Here is a 16,414-nt window from a genome sequence, read left to right as displayed (position 1 = left end):
TGAATATCCAAAGAACTCTCCTCGTTGCGTTCAAGAAGTTCATTCTTTCGATGGAGAAGGCGTCATGGTATGGGTCGACATTTGTGGTCAGAGAACAACAAGACCGGGTATAATCCGAGGAAATCTGAATGACCAGCGATATAGGGATGAAGTGTTGATACCTTTTGTGGTGCCTTTTATTCGACAACAGCCAAGAGGAGTCTTTTTTGCAGTACTACAACGCAAGACCTCACACCGTCAGAAACTGTTTCGGTCGGTAATATTTTATAAATCATACTTAGAGAGTTATATAAAACATTCAATAACCAGTATGATTGTCAGTGTCCTGTATCGCGACTAGTTATTAATACGACCAGCGGGATCCTGGTGGTGAGACTCGCTGACTTGGTTGATGTGTTATGATGTCCAGTTACGCAGATCGATGCTTATGACGTTAATCATCGGAACGTCTGGTATAGACTTCACTATTTACAAAGCGGCGCAATATAGCTGGGATATTCCCGAGTGCGACGTAACCCCCCCCAAAACAACAAAAACCAACAACAAAGAAACAAAAACACAAAAAAAACACAAAAAAACAACAACAAAAACCAAATAAACCCCAAATCTTTTGACTTATATACTTACCAATCACTGGCATTTTTCCATTGGTGCCACTGCATTCTGGTTTTCTCTCAGAATTGTACATTAACAGCTCAGTGTTGACAGTGTCGGATGGAATCGCCTGTAAAGACTCTGAGTAAATGTAACACGCTTGATGGACGGTGTTAAATACCATTGCGTTACACGAAGGACTGGCCACACACTGGTGAGAGCAGTCCAGAGAAGAGTCCACCTTGACCACCTTCACGTGATTGGGAGGAAGGGTGCTTATTAGCACAAGATCAAAAACCATTCTCACAGAAGCCATGCCCAAGCAGTAAATCGAGTTCCCTAACTTGCAGAGAAAGAACTTTAAACTACTTGTTTCAGAGACAAATGCACGATAACGTCCAGTCGTTTTAACATGATAAGCCTGTTCATCTTGTGTCATCTGACAGCTCTCGCGCATGTATATAGTCCTATGCATATATTTACGTAACTGAAATCTATTGTAAAAATCCTTTAAAAAAAACACACTGCAGATCTTATCCCTATGTCATTCTGACAAACAAATTGTTGACAATAAATAAAGAATCTTTAAAGCGTTTGCATAGGGCATTTTGAGCACTCCCGCGAGGCATGGACAAATATTTTAGGTTTTAGTTCATGTTTCTGTTGGCTATGGAAGCGTTTTAGTACCACAGTCTAAAAAGACTTTCATCATTTACTTTGATGGTACTTTCGTCTACGTGGAAGATACTTACATCTACGTAGATGATGCTTTTCGCCTCCCTCGCTGATACCTCAGTATAGACATGTAGGTTGAATGTAAAAGAAACCAGCTAGAGGCTATCGCTTGTTGTCCAACGCCTTCTCCGCATTTTTCGAGCTAAGCGGCGACGGTCTGGTCGGGACCAATCCGGTGATGGACATCATGAGCATTAGCCAGGTCAGCGGACAACGATTATTATGGGTAGCCCAGTTGAACCCCGGGTATTCACCGAACAACCACAGGTTTCATAATACAGACACGGAACTATACTCGATTATTAATGCTTCCTTCCCCTAAGTCGATTATAATATCATATACGCAAACATAAGTAGCATCTACCTAGACGTAAAACACCATCTACGTAGATGAAATACCTTCAGACTGTGGCCCTTATAGGTTTCCATAGTTTGCCAATTTTGTAGAAACAAATATTATTTTGTTGGAATAGTTGCGTTTAGAGAGGATTACTATCTTCATGCCTGTATAGAATAACGGAAAAGTTTGAAAACGATTTTTACATCAGAGTGGATTATGGATTTTAACACACGCTCAGTAAAAGCCATATTTACACCTTAAGAATTAATCACGTTCTGATGTAGTTGTTCATATCTGGATTTCTGCTATGGATTTAGAAATTACTCGATGCTCAGAAATCAGATTAACATACCCGTAGATTTAACCACTCCAGATTTATTCTGAATAGAACAACATGATGTTTCAGACCCTACAGTTAGAGTATCACCGTCGTGTACAGAAAATACCAAATTGTACGTTTGTCATAGCCATAACTTAAAATACATTCTCCTTGTAGATTTCCTTTGTGTTTTCTACACGGATATACTGCCCTTTGAAAGGGGAGATTTGTAAAACCTATTGTATTACGTACAGGCGTTAATATGATGCTTCAATCGGGCGTGGAACAGGGGTGGGAGAAGTCTTATGAGATCTGAGATTTGATAACCTCTATCAGAATCGAGTTCCTGGTAGAATGGTTGATCAACGGCATCAACATTGAACAAGTCTAGCTGATGATGGTATCATTGATCAGCTGATATTGATGGGAATGTAATGTTTTCTTGACAATGTCAGTTCCCAACTGTTGCATGCACACTCATCTTGTCCACTTCGCGTAGGACTTTCGCCCAGATTTTGGCAAACACCAGGCATTTTCTCTATTCCATAGTGATTCGTGAAGCCATGCCATGCCACAAACTGCCATGCCTATTTCATATGAGACCCGTGAAGATCTGGGTTAGGATTGGTCTTCAGTAACCCATGCTTGTCGTAAGAGGCGGCTAACAGGATCGGGTGGTCAGGCTCGCTGACTTGGTTGACATATGTCATAGAATCCCAGTTGCGTATATTAATGTTCATGCTGTTGATTACTGGCTTGTCTGGTCCAGACTCGATTATTTGTAGACCGCCGCCATGTAGCTGGAATATTGCTGAGTGCGGCGTAAAACTAAACTAATTCACTCACTGTTATATTTGCGAGTAAACTATGCCTGAAAATACTGGACTCCATATCACAGTGTGTCTAGCTCATTATGTTGTGAGAATCATAGCTTGAGATGCCTCAGGCGCTTTATGTACACGGTGCAGAATTCCAGGATTCTGATCGTTTAGTTGTGAGTGTGTGGGGTTCATAAACATAATATCAAGTTCGTCTCTACGTTCATTTTCCGCCATGTTCAATTGGGTTTTCTCCCTGTGAAGTAATTAAAGTTCACTTCAAAGTTTGCTGGAGTAGCAGTAGCAGCACTGGAACCCTTACCTCGAAACATTCTCAGAAATATACATGTAAATGGTCGATAAACTAAAGCAAATATTTATTGGTGCTTCCAACAAAATCAATGACATTTTGTTCAAACATAAAAACACACATGCTGCACATTAACAATTGATGAGAACAATATAAGTCCTTGAAAAATACTGACGTTCCAACATATAAGTAATACTTAATTGGCAAATTAGTCAAACTGAGATGGCACAGCATGGAATTGCTTTGAGTTATTTATTATTAATTACCAGTAACTGTTCAAAACAAGCATGGCGAGAATTGATTCATAATTGATTTGAAGTCGACAGTCTTCAGAATCATTTGCCATACTCATGACTGCAAGCCAGATCAAACGTTGCTGTTCAACTCTACTGCGAAACTGAGTTTTGAAGTTTCCGTCTTGAAACTGAACGTTCTCTTGCTCAGTTGGTCACTGACTTGTCACAGATTGCCACTATTTTACTTTACAATGCAGTTTCACAATTGTCCTGAAATAACGTGTGGTGTTTGATGATAAGATGCTCATATCCATATACAAGGTCATCACAATCAATGTCTTCAGGACACAGATTAGCCAGATGTTCACACCTTTTGTTTAGTTCATCAGAACCAATTGTGTTTAATTGACCGATGAAAGAAACCATATTTCCAATCAACGAATAAGCTTCTGCATGTTTTGTTACTTAATAGATTAAAAAGTCCAGAACAGGAAGGCATTTTCCGCCTTGAAATGTTCACTTCTACGGAGAATTATCTCTTCTCCGATGAGTCATATCTAGTAAGACTGATCTGGATTCCAACTCCAGGTTTTTATTTCGTACTATTTGTTCCTAATTTCCTGAAGGAAATGTGCTGTTTTCGTTCACTCTTTCAAGAATGCCATTCCAAAGAATTGTTGCAGTTTCCCCATTTACTTACTCGGTCATTCTGCCTCTGACATCTGGCAGGCGCTTCACCACAACACATTTTCCTCTCGATGATGCCAGAACATTCCATAGCTGTTTACAAGCAGTGAAGACCGCCTCTGTGGTGTAGTGGTTAGAGCGTCCGCCCCGAGAGCGGAAGGTCGCGGGTTCGATCCCCGACCGCGTCATACAAAAAGACGTTAAAATATGGTACGTGCTGGTCCCTGCCTGGCGCTCGGCATTAATGGGTACAAGGACTGTCGGCTCGGAGTCAGTATAATGTGTCTGAGTGGGGTATTCATGCTTCACTGCGGCATGGTATCTCAGTGGGCTAGCACTATAAAACCAGCTTCAGTCTGGGCTAGTACAAGCAGCCGCACATACACATACAGACGCATGCACGTCGTCATATGAGCGAAATATTCTCAAGCACGACGTTAAACCCCATTTTACCTCACCTCACCTCACAAGCAGTGAAACGGGAACACAGACGAAAAAGTCAAAGTATAACACTCTCCTGCTTTTACTCCCGTCAAATTCAGGCTGTGTCTGGTACAGGTGACATAGATGGCGAGCCTAGTGAAACGCTCCATCCTTGAATGAACGGATAATAAATGTAGCTGATCAGTGACATATCTCGAGTGTATTTCCAGTTACTTTAAATATGGAATTGCGATGCTCTTCTCCGTTTTCAAGATCTACAAAACATTGCTGTGTTTTCCAGTCATCGAGGCATGTTGAAGCAATGTCCCCAGCAGCTGAGGAATGTCGCCAGCAACAGGAACAGGTAATGATACTATCTGTACGTCTCCTGGAACTGGACAAATGGATGTAGCTGTAGGTGTGGATGTTATATTTGAAGGCGCAGTACTAGTGACCGACGTTGTACCTGGTTGAATCAAGATGTTAAATTTGGAAGTTTACCCATTTTCTCCTTCTTCTCTGAAGCCCTATTCCTCTTCTGTGCTCCACGCACAGGTTATCTGTCATTTCTGCGTAAAGGAATATTCACCTGGACAAAATTGATTCACCCATTTAACTATAGAAAAGACCCCCATCTTTTCGTCCTTTTCTTCGACATTTAGCTGACAAGCTATATATTATTGGAATACTGTTCAAAGTGACGACAAGTCCAACTACATGTGATAAAACAGCCCATTGTGAGCTCCACGAATCCAACTGCACCTATGTAAATATTGGCCTAGGACAATTAGCCATTGGGGACATGGGCACAAATTGTGCTCAGCTCCTTGCTGATCTGTCTTTTGACGCAACTAATTAAAATCGATAAAGAGAACTTGGGCGAAAAACGTTGAACTTCAATTTTAGGTACATCATTGATCGTATATCCTTCAATAAAAATCAAAGGATCAATTCGTGTTTCTGACTTACCAACCTCAACAGGACGGACTCATGCTTTTCATTATACGATCTATGCATAACTATTCAAAGACTTAGACCTTCCCTTTATGTCGATCAATATCTTAGACCACGAAGTCTACAGTTTACAACCTTCGTGGTGTAATCAAGCACAGTCCATTTCGAACTATTTCAAACTGCTTTATGAGACTCATTCTTGGAATTCTTTCGATTAGGTTTGGCAGTTAAATGACTTACTAGGGCAGTCAATGAGTATTAGCGTGGACGCTTTTCCAAATTTAACGCATCAATGCCTGATGTCCGATGTTATTTTATTTCCTTTCTGACTTTAACCATATAAACCAGTGTTAATTCTGGTACACATTTGACGTGTGTTTGCATGTATTTGTGACGGGTGGGTCAGGATACGCTGACCTTTTCGCAAACATCTGATATCATCACTATAGTTTTTTATTGACTCAAAAACATATGCTCGTGATACACAGCTGAGTTTCAAGAAAGAATTTATTGTCGCTTTTATTTGTTATTTTCCAAACAGACAAGTAGCAAAAAGAACGAGGCTTAATCCTTGTTCACATCAATACATCCAGCTACTGGCAACGACGATGATCATTCCTGAGTTCTGCAGATGTAATGGACAATTGCCATACCTTATCATTTTGAAGTATTCCAAAATTACAAGATCAAAGATACGTATAGATGCCGAAAAATACATCTTGAAACATCGTCAAACAAAACGTCATTCTTGTCCTTTTTTAATATGCATCTATCTGAAGAAGTGTTCATTTCTTCAGAACGAATCATCTCACACTACCCGTTGCAACTGTGTTATACTGTTTGAAAACAACACTTGACGAATCCATATTAGGCCATAAGTAGATAAGGTATTGACGTCAAACAACGTGGACGAGATTTGACATTTCCATCGACCTCACCAAGACAATATTTGTCTTCTCGGAAACAGATCGTGAGTGGTAGTACCAGTGTATTGCAACACTCAGGGCAGTTCATATATCGACCACACACCTCTAAAACATGGATGTACCAGACACGGGCTGTTTGTACAAGGATCGAGATCTACACTGAGGGTTGATGATGTCGTACATCACGCCTGTAGATGAAGTAGCGTGATCACTATTATTCTAATATTGATACCTCCATCGTTTAAAACCCTTTCGCTCAGAAAGTTTTGAATGTTTCAGATCCCCTGATGGGAAAGTGTTCAATCGCTGAACACATCCGACCCTCTGAGTGAGTGAGTGAGTTACGTTTTAAAACGCAATATTCCAGCAATATCACGGCGGGGGACACCAGAAATGGGTTTCACATATTGTACCCATGTGGGGAATCGAACCCGGGTCTTCGGCTTGACGAGCGAACGCTTTAACTACAAGGCTACCCCACCGCCCCTCCCGACCCTCTGAAACTGATACTTCAGTATTCCAACTGAGGAATGTCATAAAGTTAGTTCCTTTTTCCCGTTTGTCGACCAAGTCAGCGTCTTCACCACTGAATCTTACCTGTGAAGATCCGGGTTCGAATATTGATCTTCAGTAACCCATGCTTGCCGTAAGAGGCGACTAACATGATCGGGTGGTCAGGCTCGATGACTTGGTTGTCACATGTCATCGGTTCCCAATTGCAAAGATCGATGCTCATGCTGTTGATCACTGGATTGTCTGGTCCAGACTCGATTATTTACAGACCGCCGCCATATAGCTGGAATATTGCTGAGTGCGGCGTAAACTTAAACTCACTCACTCACCGCTGAATCTGATACCCCTATTCTTATAAATATGAAACTGCTTTTAAAACTTGTTCACACGTGACTTAAAGCTGAATCTATGCCAATGCGACGAACGTTACATCTGATATCATTACCAGCCTTACCTTATATGTAATTGATGCCCTCTCAGAGTTCCAACCTATGACAAACGTGGACACTGTGGTATGCTGGAAGTGACATATCTATTTTTAACATAATTAACCGTTACTTGGTGCTATGATAATATAGGTGAGTGACTATTAACCCTGTTATAACATCTTAGAATATTGATTGATTCAGTCAACTGTTATTTATCAATATGTCTGTGTAAAAGGTCAATTCGAGTGCACGGCACCACATCTTGGATAAAAATAAGTCGAGGGACATGTATGTGTATCGTGAATATAGATGCATCAAAATTCTTTCATCCTAAGGCTGGTGTGAGGTGCCGATGAAAGACACAAATTTAGTCCTTCTCAATTCAAACAGAAGCACGACATATACCTATGAATTATGCCTTAGACTGCTTCATGTGCGCTAATACGTTATAAAGTGAAAACTAGTTTTTCCGACGATTTGGAATATTGCTTCCAGGTATTACTAGAATAGCAAAGGGCGTCATTTATGACTTGTCGATTTTCTGAGATGAACGTTTTGAAAACTTTGATTAGTTCTTGAAAGATTTAACTCTGATCGAACGCCGAAAGTAGTTTGAAGAGCTTTGAAACTATCTAGTTTTCCAAAGTATTTCCAAGGGGTTTGATGTTTGATTAGAGACATATATACCTGAAGTTATGCTTTTCTGTGTAATTTCCTTTGTTATTTTTTGTCAGTGGGAGAAGAAGAAGAAGAAGCCGAAGAAGAAGAAAGAAACAGATAAGCAATGAGAGAGAGAGAGAGAGAGAGAGAGAGAGAGAGAGAGAGAGAGAGAGAGAGATTGAGATTTAAAATATTACCTGTGTTTATACTGTGTTACCTATATCTGTGTTCATATTTTAAATATTACCTGTGTTTATAGTGTGTAACTTATACCTGTGTTCATATTTTAAATATTACCTGTGTTTATACTGTGTTACCTATACATGTGTTCATATTTTAAATATTACCTGTGGGTATACTGTTACCTGTGCCTGTGTTCATATTTTAAATATTACCTGTGTTTATACTGTGTTACCTATACCTGTGTTCATATTTTAAATATTACCTGTGTTTATACAGTGTTTCCTATACCTGTATTCATATTTTAAATATTACCTGTGGGTATACTGTGTTACATGTACCTGTGTTCATATTTTAAATATTACCTGTGGGTATACTGTGTTACCAGCGTTAGCAAAAGTCTAAAAATCGACTTGTACAAATAAGCGATGTCGTCAAAGCAACTTGTGACATGTTGAGGTGTTGAGGGAAAAGTATACGAAATCAATGACTTTGTAGAATTGTCATGTTCCACACTGTGGCAGAGTGAGCAATTGATGGTCACAATAGCAAACCTGTACAGCGATCCGTGGAGTATTGACATCCCCATGGTCAGTAACACGTGCGTTGCTCAAATGCATTTCTCTTTGAAGTAATGGGTTAAGAAAGAATCATATCTTTGGTCTAAAATCGTCACCATGAGAATGGGTACTCGCTGTTTACGCTGTTTAAGTAACGCCATGGACAGAGGTTTAGTAAGAAAAGCAAGAGCTGAACGTCTCATACATTGTTCACTCTGAGCCATCCATTGAAATAAATGCGACAAAACCTTTTCCACACCCATAAGAAGATTACCATGTTTCCCTGTCCGGTTATATATAATGGTAAGGTTTCCGATAATGGTCAGTTTTTCTTACACGTTGTGTATTGTATGCAATATAGACCGTCAGTGCAAAAGAAAAACAGTCTTGACTCTGTTCAGAAACAAGTTCCTTTCCATGTAAAGGGAAAAACAGCTGTGGAAATTATATGAATGGATCACTGAAAATCAGATCCCCAAAATTGTAAGCATGTCCTGTTCTAACATTAGCACCCACCATTCATAAAATTTGCCTCAGCTAATAGAAGATTAAACTACCCTGTTTTCAATTGTGCGGTCCTTTATTGTTGATTTAAGACCGCTAAATGTAATTTAAGAACCAAACGCGTCAATCTGTCACTTTAATTAGCGGTCTTAAACTACCATTTAAGTACGGTTTTGAAGAGCTCTCAGCCAATCAGAATCGAGTATCACACGATGTCGTGCTAGAAGTCGTATGCTTTATTATATTACGCTTGACGCTGCACAGAAGTGATCGTGCCGTGCGACAGTGCACGTGGCCTGTAACAAACCAGACTATCAAGTGATCGATGAATCAGACAATCCAGTTAGATGATTTGGAATTACGACTGCTGTGTAGAAGTACAGAGATTCCGATGCTTATAAGTATATATACCATGTGGGAAATATATCTATTTTAGAACACATTGTGGTCAGTTATAATGTCTCGCGATCGGACATTCAGTGGTGGTCGTTAATGCACATGATCATACACTAGTATGTATTCCCTGGAACACTAACACTGGAGGCAAGAACGATCCACGTCAACCCATGTTTGTCACAAGAAGCGACTATTGCTACTGATGAAACAGTAATGTAGCCATGACGGTTTAAAAGAACTCAGCGTGAATCCAACAAACAAGAAAGACATTTGATTGAATTGAAATTGTATTCTAAACGCAACTAAGTTTACAATCAATAGTGAGTGAGTTAGCAATATTCCAGCTACATCACGGCGGGGGACACCAGAAATGGGCTCCACACGTCGTATCCATGTGGGGAATCGAACCCGGGTCTTTGGCATGGCGAGCGAACGCCTTAACGACTGCGCAACCACACCGCCCCTACAATCAATAGGTATCATTACTAGCAGTACACAATACAGTACCGTTTCAGTGGTAATATAAAACAGATATCACAGCAATAAAGCCAGTGATAGTAATGTTCACCTCGATTAGAAAAGTGATCAAGCTTCAAAATAGGCTTGAGTATTCAAGGTGAAAAGTGCTGTTCACACAACCGCTGGTCTTCTTGTAACGTGGGGCCCGTGAAGGTCCGGGTTAGAATGAGCCTTCAGTAACCCATGCTTGTCGTAAGAGGCGACTAACGGGATAGGGGTGGCCAGGCTCGCTGGCTTGGTTGACACATGTCATCGGTTGCCATTTGCGCAGATCGATGCTCATGCTGTTGATCACTAGAATGTCTGGTCCAGACTCGATTATTTACAGACCGCCACCATATAGCTGGAATATTGCTGAGTGCGGCGTAAAACTAAACTTGCTCACTCACTCTTGTAATGTGGGATAGTTAGCTCCCTTTATTAACATTTAAAGGTCACGGAACTCTCTTGCTCAATCTACATTGGAATAGGCCTAGAAATGTCCTAACCAGGCTTGTCTCCAAGTTCCAAATAGTAAGCAGCTCACGACTGCTCTCTACAATCAACAGTAACCCTGTAATACAAAATACGATCCTGTGCTACCATGAACACCACTGCCACACAACACTATGCTATGGAGATCAGGTGGCCAGGCTCGCTGACTTGGTTGATGCATCGTCGCCTAACTGCGTACATGGATGCTCATTATATCAATCACGGGAATGTTTGCACCAGACTATATATATCCTGACTCTCTCTCTTCCCTCTCTCTCTCCACACACACACACACACACACACAACACACACACACACACACACAAACACACACGCACGCAGCGTGAATATTGCGTACAGGTGGATTATTGTGTGTCGTTAAACATGAAATAAAAGACCGACAAACAGGTTTTATGAGAACTACACTCATTGTTTTTGGCAAACATATTTCTGTAAGGCACAGATTGTGTTCGGTACGAAACTTAATGCAAAACTTGGCATCGAAGGGGTTAGGGTTAGGCAACAGGAAGAGTATATCCTACCGCAAGTCCCCATGACAACGTCTTCGGCGAAAGCCAAACCTTTATTGAACTTGATGCATAGATTTCCCGATCAAGTTAATGACTTATGACTGTTTGGCAACGTCGCAGCTGCCATTAATAGATCTTTACTTGAAATAATTTATAAGTCTTTTGTGCATAAAGTCGAAATCATTTACCAGCATCGATTTGACACCATAAATGACTATTGATTCCCTACTGTAAGATTTTATCGGCAAATAGAATTTGCTGAAAACATTTTTTATGTTGTGATTATACTGACGACAATAAGTAAGGCAACGGGTGTTAAAATTTGCTATACAATTTTAATGTATCCCCTAACATCACCCAAATGTTACTCAATAGCGAACATACATCAGCGGCTTAACGTATTGTTTTACATAAACTATTCACATGCAAATTTTGCAGGCTGCTAAAACAACTTGAAACATGTTCTCTGTGTATGCATAAGTCAGTAATACGTGGCTAGTGTGGAATTAGGTAAACCCGGGAACAGTAGAAACGACACTGTTCAGTGAGACATAATTGCAAATTATAAGGCCATCACGACGTCTTTGTATAATGGCGCCTCAGATCACCCGAGGTGATGCTTTTACATATATACGAATGGAAATCATTTTCCAAGGACTCCAAGGACAGTCATGTTGAGGGAAATCCGTCTGAGGATTACCTCAGCTCACTTTAGCTCACTTGGATATAAGCTAACAAATAAAAACGTCAGAAAAGACTAAACAATGAGACGACAACTAAACAATGCTGCTTTGACCATATTTCAATTACAATTCTTCAGCATGAAACATAGTTGACACTAAACTGTAAATATTTGAAGACAAAATGAGGTAATCACTGGAAGAAGAATAAATGCCAAAGTTCAACAAACTTAGTATGGCGTTATAACAATTGAAGAAATTGAGAGCATGAACAAAATAAATAGGTTTAACTTGAACGGTATCGCAACAGACGATCTGTGCTCAGAGCTACTGCAACACAAATGCCAAATTTAGGAACTAAAATAGCTGCGTAATAGTCATAAATAGCATTCGAACCGCTTGACAAGCAGGTTAAGGCATTAGCTCATATGCTCAATTTGACATTCAGATTACTTGTAATTCAATGCAAATAACAAATTTGGAACTATATTATGTTAATATTCAGGCTTAAAATTCAGACGTCGAGACGAGGGAATCACGGACAAAACAGGCCTACCAAAGAAAAAACCGACTTGCGAGGAAAAGCATAGAAATGTACGCGTTTTGAATCAAGAATATTATGTATTTTCACAGATCTTTTACAATATTTGGGGCTTGCCTTTACACTTTGAGAGTGTATTTCAAAGGCAAGGCTTATAATGGAGCTGTTGTCATGCCACAAAAATAATTGTCTAAGCACCTAAAATATGAGGATGGTAAACTTAACAATATAAAGTAATATGGGCATGATATTGTTATAAAGCTAAATTTAATAACCACGTTGACGCAATTAGTAAAAAATGATGATGTGAATTTCATTCTGAAATTGTTAATATTTGTGTATGTATTCTAGATAATGAAATCAACCCCTGGCTCAAAGAGGAAAGCTTCACCAGTACAGTCCAGTTCGGATAAGAAAAGAGTTCGTCCTTTGCACAGTACACCCAGAAGGATAGGAGGAAGAGTCTTATTTCCAACAGCTTCCCAAGTGAACAATACAAGAGAATGTGAAGAAGGCACTAGTGTTTCCATTGATATGTGAAGTCAAGTCCCTACATGCTTGTGAACCATACATGGACTATCAAATATCAAAGCAAAGATTAACATAAAATTCCACTTCATGAACAGGTGAATGAAATCTGTGAAGAAAGTTTGCTTATCATCCGCAAACAATTCCAAGCTTCAAGACACAAAGCTACGGAAGTTGTTACTTTTGTGGCAGGTGACTTAGACATTTCGAGGAAAAGTATTGAACCAGTGTTAAATGTTGAAATTCCATCTAAAAGTAAAACCTTAAGCCTAATTTTACAGTGATTTAAAAACAAACATAGCCTCATAAAGATTATTTATGACCAGCTAAAATATGCAGTTTTTTACATATATTAAATAAAGATATTACATATCAACTAGGTAAAAAAAACAACGAAACACATATGCAAATTAATTTCTAACAAAAATAATTTTGAAAAGACAGTATATAGCCTATCAATATGCAAAAAGTAATGGTCACTTGATATAATTTCCATACACTTACATGTTAATTTAGTGAAGCATTAATAATTTTCATTGAGATAATTTCTCACAAACATGAAACATATTTGACTATGATCTCAAAGTTAAATTCATGAAAATTGTTTAATTAATTAGTCAATGAAAATTACTTGAAGTGACGAATACTTATGGCAACGACACGCATCTATAATTATATTCGAAATATAATTTACATATTTCTACCATGAAATATATACGTTGGATTAGACTTTTGTCAAATTATATATTGAAAATATACAGTCAGTTATTCATTCGGTTCCCAGTTTTGGCCGTGTAAAACCGTACTATCATGCTCCACTAAACCCTAAGAATCAGAATCGGTTGGTTGTGGCAAGCCATCTGTCAACGTAAAACTTTAAACCTGATCAGTCAAAACAATTTAGAGCTTCGTTTATTATAGAACCAGTGAATCTGGCGTCACCACGCCTTGACAACCATTTCTTCAGTTCTCCAGGCACGTACATTAGGGGCCGAATGTTTGATGATCCAAGAATACCACGGTCAGTTAGTTCCTCGCCGAGATGTGGGGTTCCATGTAGATGTGTTCGTGTTTTCCTTATCTGATTTTTAAATGTCACATGTTTTCCCCAATTATGGATCCGCCATAACCGATTAGCACAGACTGTACTACAACAAATATGTCAATCAATGCAAACCGACACACGACGTCAATAAGTAAATCGATGAACAATTATTGCTTGAATTTCAACAATATGGACATGGACAGTCTTTCTGATAACACACAAACTAGGTGGTTTTTTTATATATTTGTTTATTTATATATTAATTCTAAAGCAGAAGTGAAGAATAGCAGATATCTCAAAGTATACGTACCTGTACTTTGTCATTGCTCGTTAACAAGAGGGCGGTAATAATTAAATGTGGTCTAATTAAATGATGGGGAATAATATAAGTGTGTTTAGTTTTCCAGCTATATGGCGGCGGTCTGTATATAGTCGAGTCTGGACCCGACAATCCAGTGATCACAGCATGAGCATCGATCTGTGCAATTGGGGACCGATGACATGTGTCAACCAAGTCAGCGAGCCTGACCACCCGATCCCGTTAGTCGCCTCTTACGACAAGCATGGGTTACTGAAGATCAAGATTCTAAGCTCGACCTTCACGGGTCAGTCTTTAGGTAGCTTCAATTTAGTTCAGACAGACATACAGACAGACAGATTTTATTCAGTAATATTGGCCATATAAATAAATATGGAGACCATAGATATCATACATCGCTCTCTTTAAAGTTTCATGGAAACTGTCAAAACTGAATGCAGCTGTCAATATAGTCCAGAGAGAAAACACGTGCAATGCTTGATTCCCTTTAATGAGGGCATGAGAGTAACTTAAGATCGTTTATTCCAATTTCCAAAAGCCGACAGTTATCTCACTAAACAATAGGTTCTGAAACTTCATTACATCCAAATGTAAAACATTTTTTTTGGTGCTAAGGATTTGTATTAAAAACAAGACTGTAGTCTGTACTTTATGGAATCCTGCAAGGGACATTGTCGCGTTGTCCCATTGTCGCCCTCTCAAACACAAGCAAAATTAGGGGAAATTAACCAAAGCGCGACAATGCGACAAAGCGACATTTCGGCCATTTGTCGCATTGTCGCGATGTCGCATGTCGCGTTTTGAATATTATTTTATTCCACCAAAGGGCGACAACGCGACATAGCGACAATTTTCAAGGTCAAAATATGTCGCATAATTTCATTGTCGCCCCATCTAAGATGTGTAAAAAAAACCTAAAAATGAGCGACAATGCGACAATGCGACAAATGAATGTGTTGCATTGTCGCGTTGTCGCCCTTTTCGATTTACCGGTGCGCATGTGTACAAAGTCAATTAGTCTACGCATGCGCAGAAAATGTTGTCGCATTGTCGCGTTTGTAGTCAATTCGTTATAATGCATACTATTCTGAGGGAAAAAAACAAGGGGTCACATGAAAGGGCAGGTGTTCCTTTATTTCTTTCCAGGTATCTTCACAAGCTTTGTATCACATATGCTTTCATGTGATCTGACGCGTTGTCACATTGTCGCGTTTTATTAGTTACTGCGGAATTTAAAAACTATCGCAAGCATGAAGGGTTAAGGGTGGGTTAAGGGTCATTGGTTAATGGAATGGATGTATTCAAACTGGCCATTTTGATGAAAATTATTATGATTGTATAGGCCTATATTTGAAAGGTATCGCTGGGTAAAGTATCGTCTGAAAAAATTATCGATGTATTGTGAATCCTGGCATGTCCGGGATTAATTGTATAGGATTCAAAGAGAACAGAAAAACAGACTTCACAACACATTATTGTGATGAAATAGCTTGCTAATTTACCAAACTCGCTAAGCCTTGAATGAATGAGTGAGTGAGTGAGTGAGTGAGTGAGTATGGGTACTCCAAGGGTACGCAACTCTGCCAAGCGATTCCATCATTTTTTTATATCATAATGATAACAGTCCATTTGTATGGCGTTTTTCCAAGAAGAATATCAAATTCAAAGCCAACCTAAACTGTCTTTGAGGTGCGGGAGGGTTAAGTCATATTACCATCTCATTCTACCTGGTATCAATCCAGTGCTGGCTGAACAGAGGCAGATCTCGGACAAATTCATCAGCGTGGGACAGGACTGTCCCAAGAAACTCTGTCAGGAGCTTAACTGTCGAACATAATCACCCATTCGAGGACTCACTTGATGTTTATGCCGATGTGGCCTGAATTTTACAATATTTCAGTCTTTCACAACCTGTCAGCTTGATATTGGTGAAATGTCCAAAGTGATGAATGTGTATGGTGCTGGGATTCGAACCTATGATCATAGTTTTCTGGTGCGACTAAGAGACGCAACCCTACACAGCGAATTGCTAGAAACGCTTAGAATGACAGGACCACCGTGTGCCGTCATTACAATGAAACGTAGCGCTAATAATTTGTCTTGCTGTTAAAGCACATTTCACTGGCTAAATACATTTACAATATATGAAATAATTTTCAAAGCAACAATGAAAGATTTGCATTAAGTTCAAGAAA

The sequence above is a fragment of the Haliotis rubra genome, unplaced genomic scaffold (assembly GCF_003918875.1).
Source record: "Haliotis rubra isolate DU_JTF1 unplaced genomic scaffold, ASM391887v1 Scf664, whole genome shotgun sequence".
Taxonomy (NCBI): Eukaryota; Metazoa; Mollusca; class Gastropoda; order Lepetellida; family Haliotidae; genus Haliotis; species Haliotis rubra.
The sequence above is the reverse complement of the archived record's forward strand: the minus strand, read 5'-3'. Positions refer to the sequence as shown.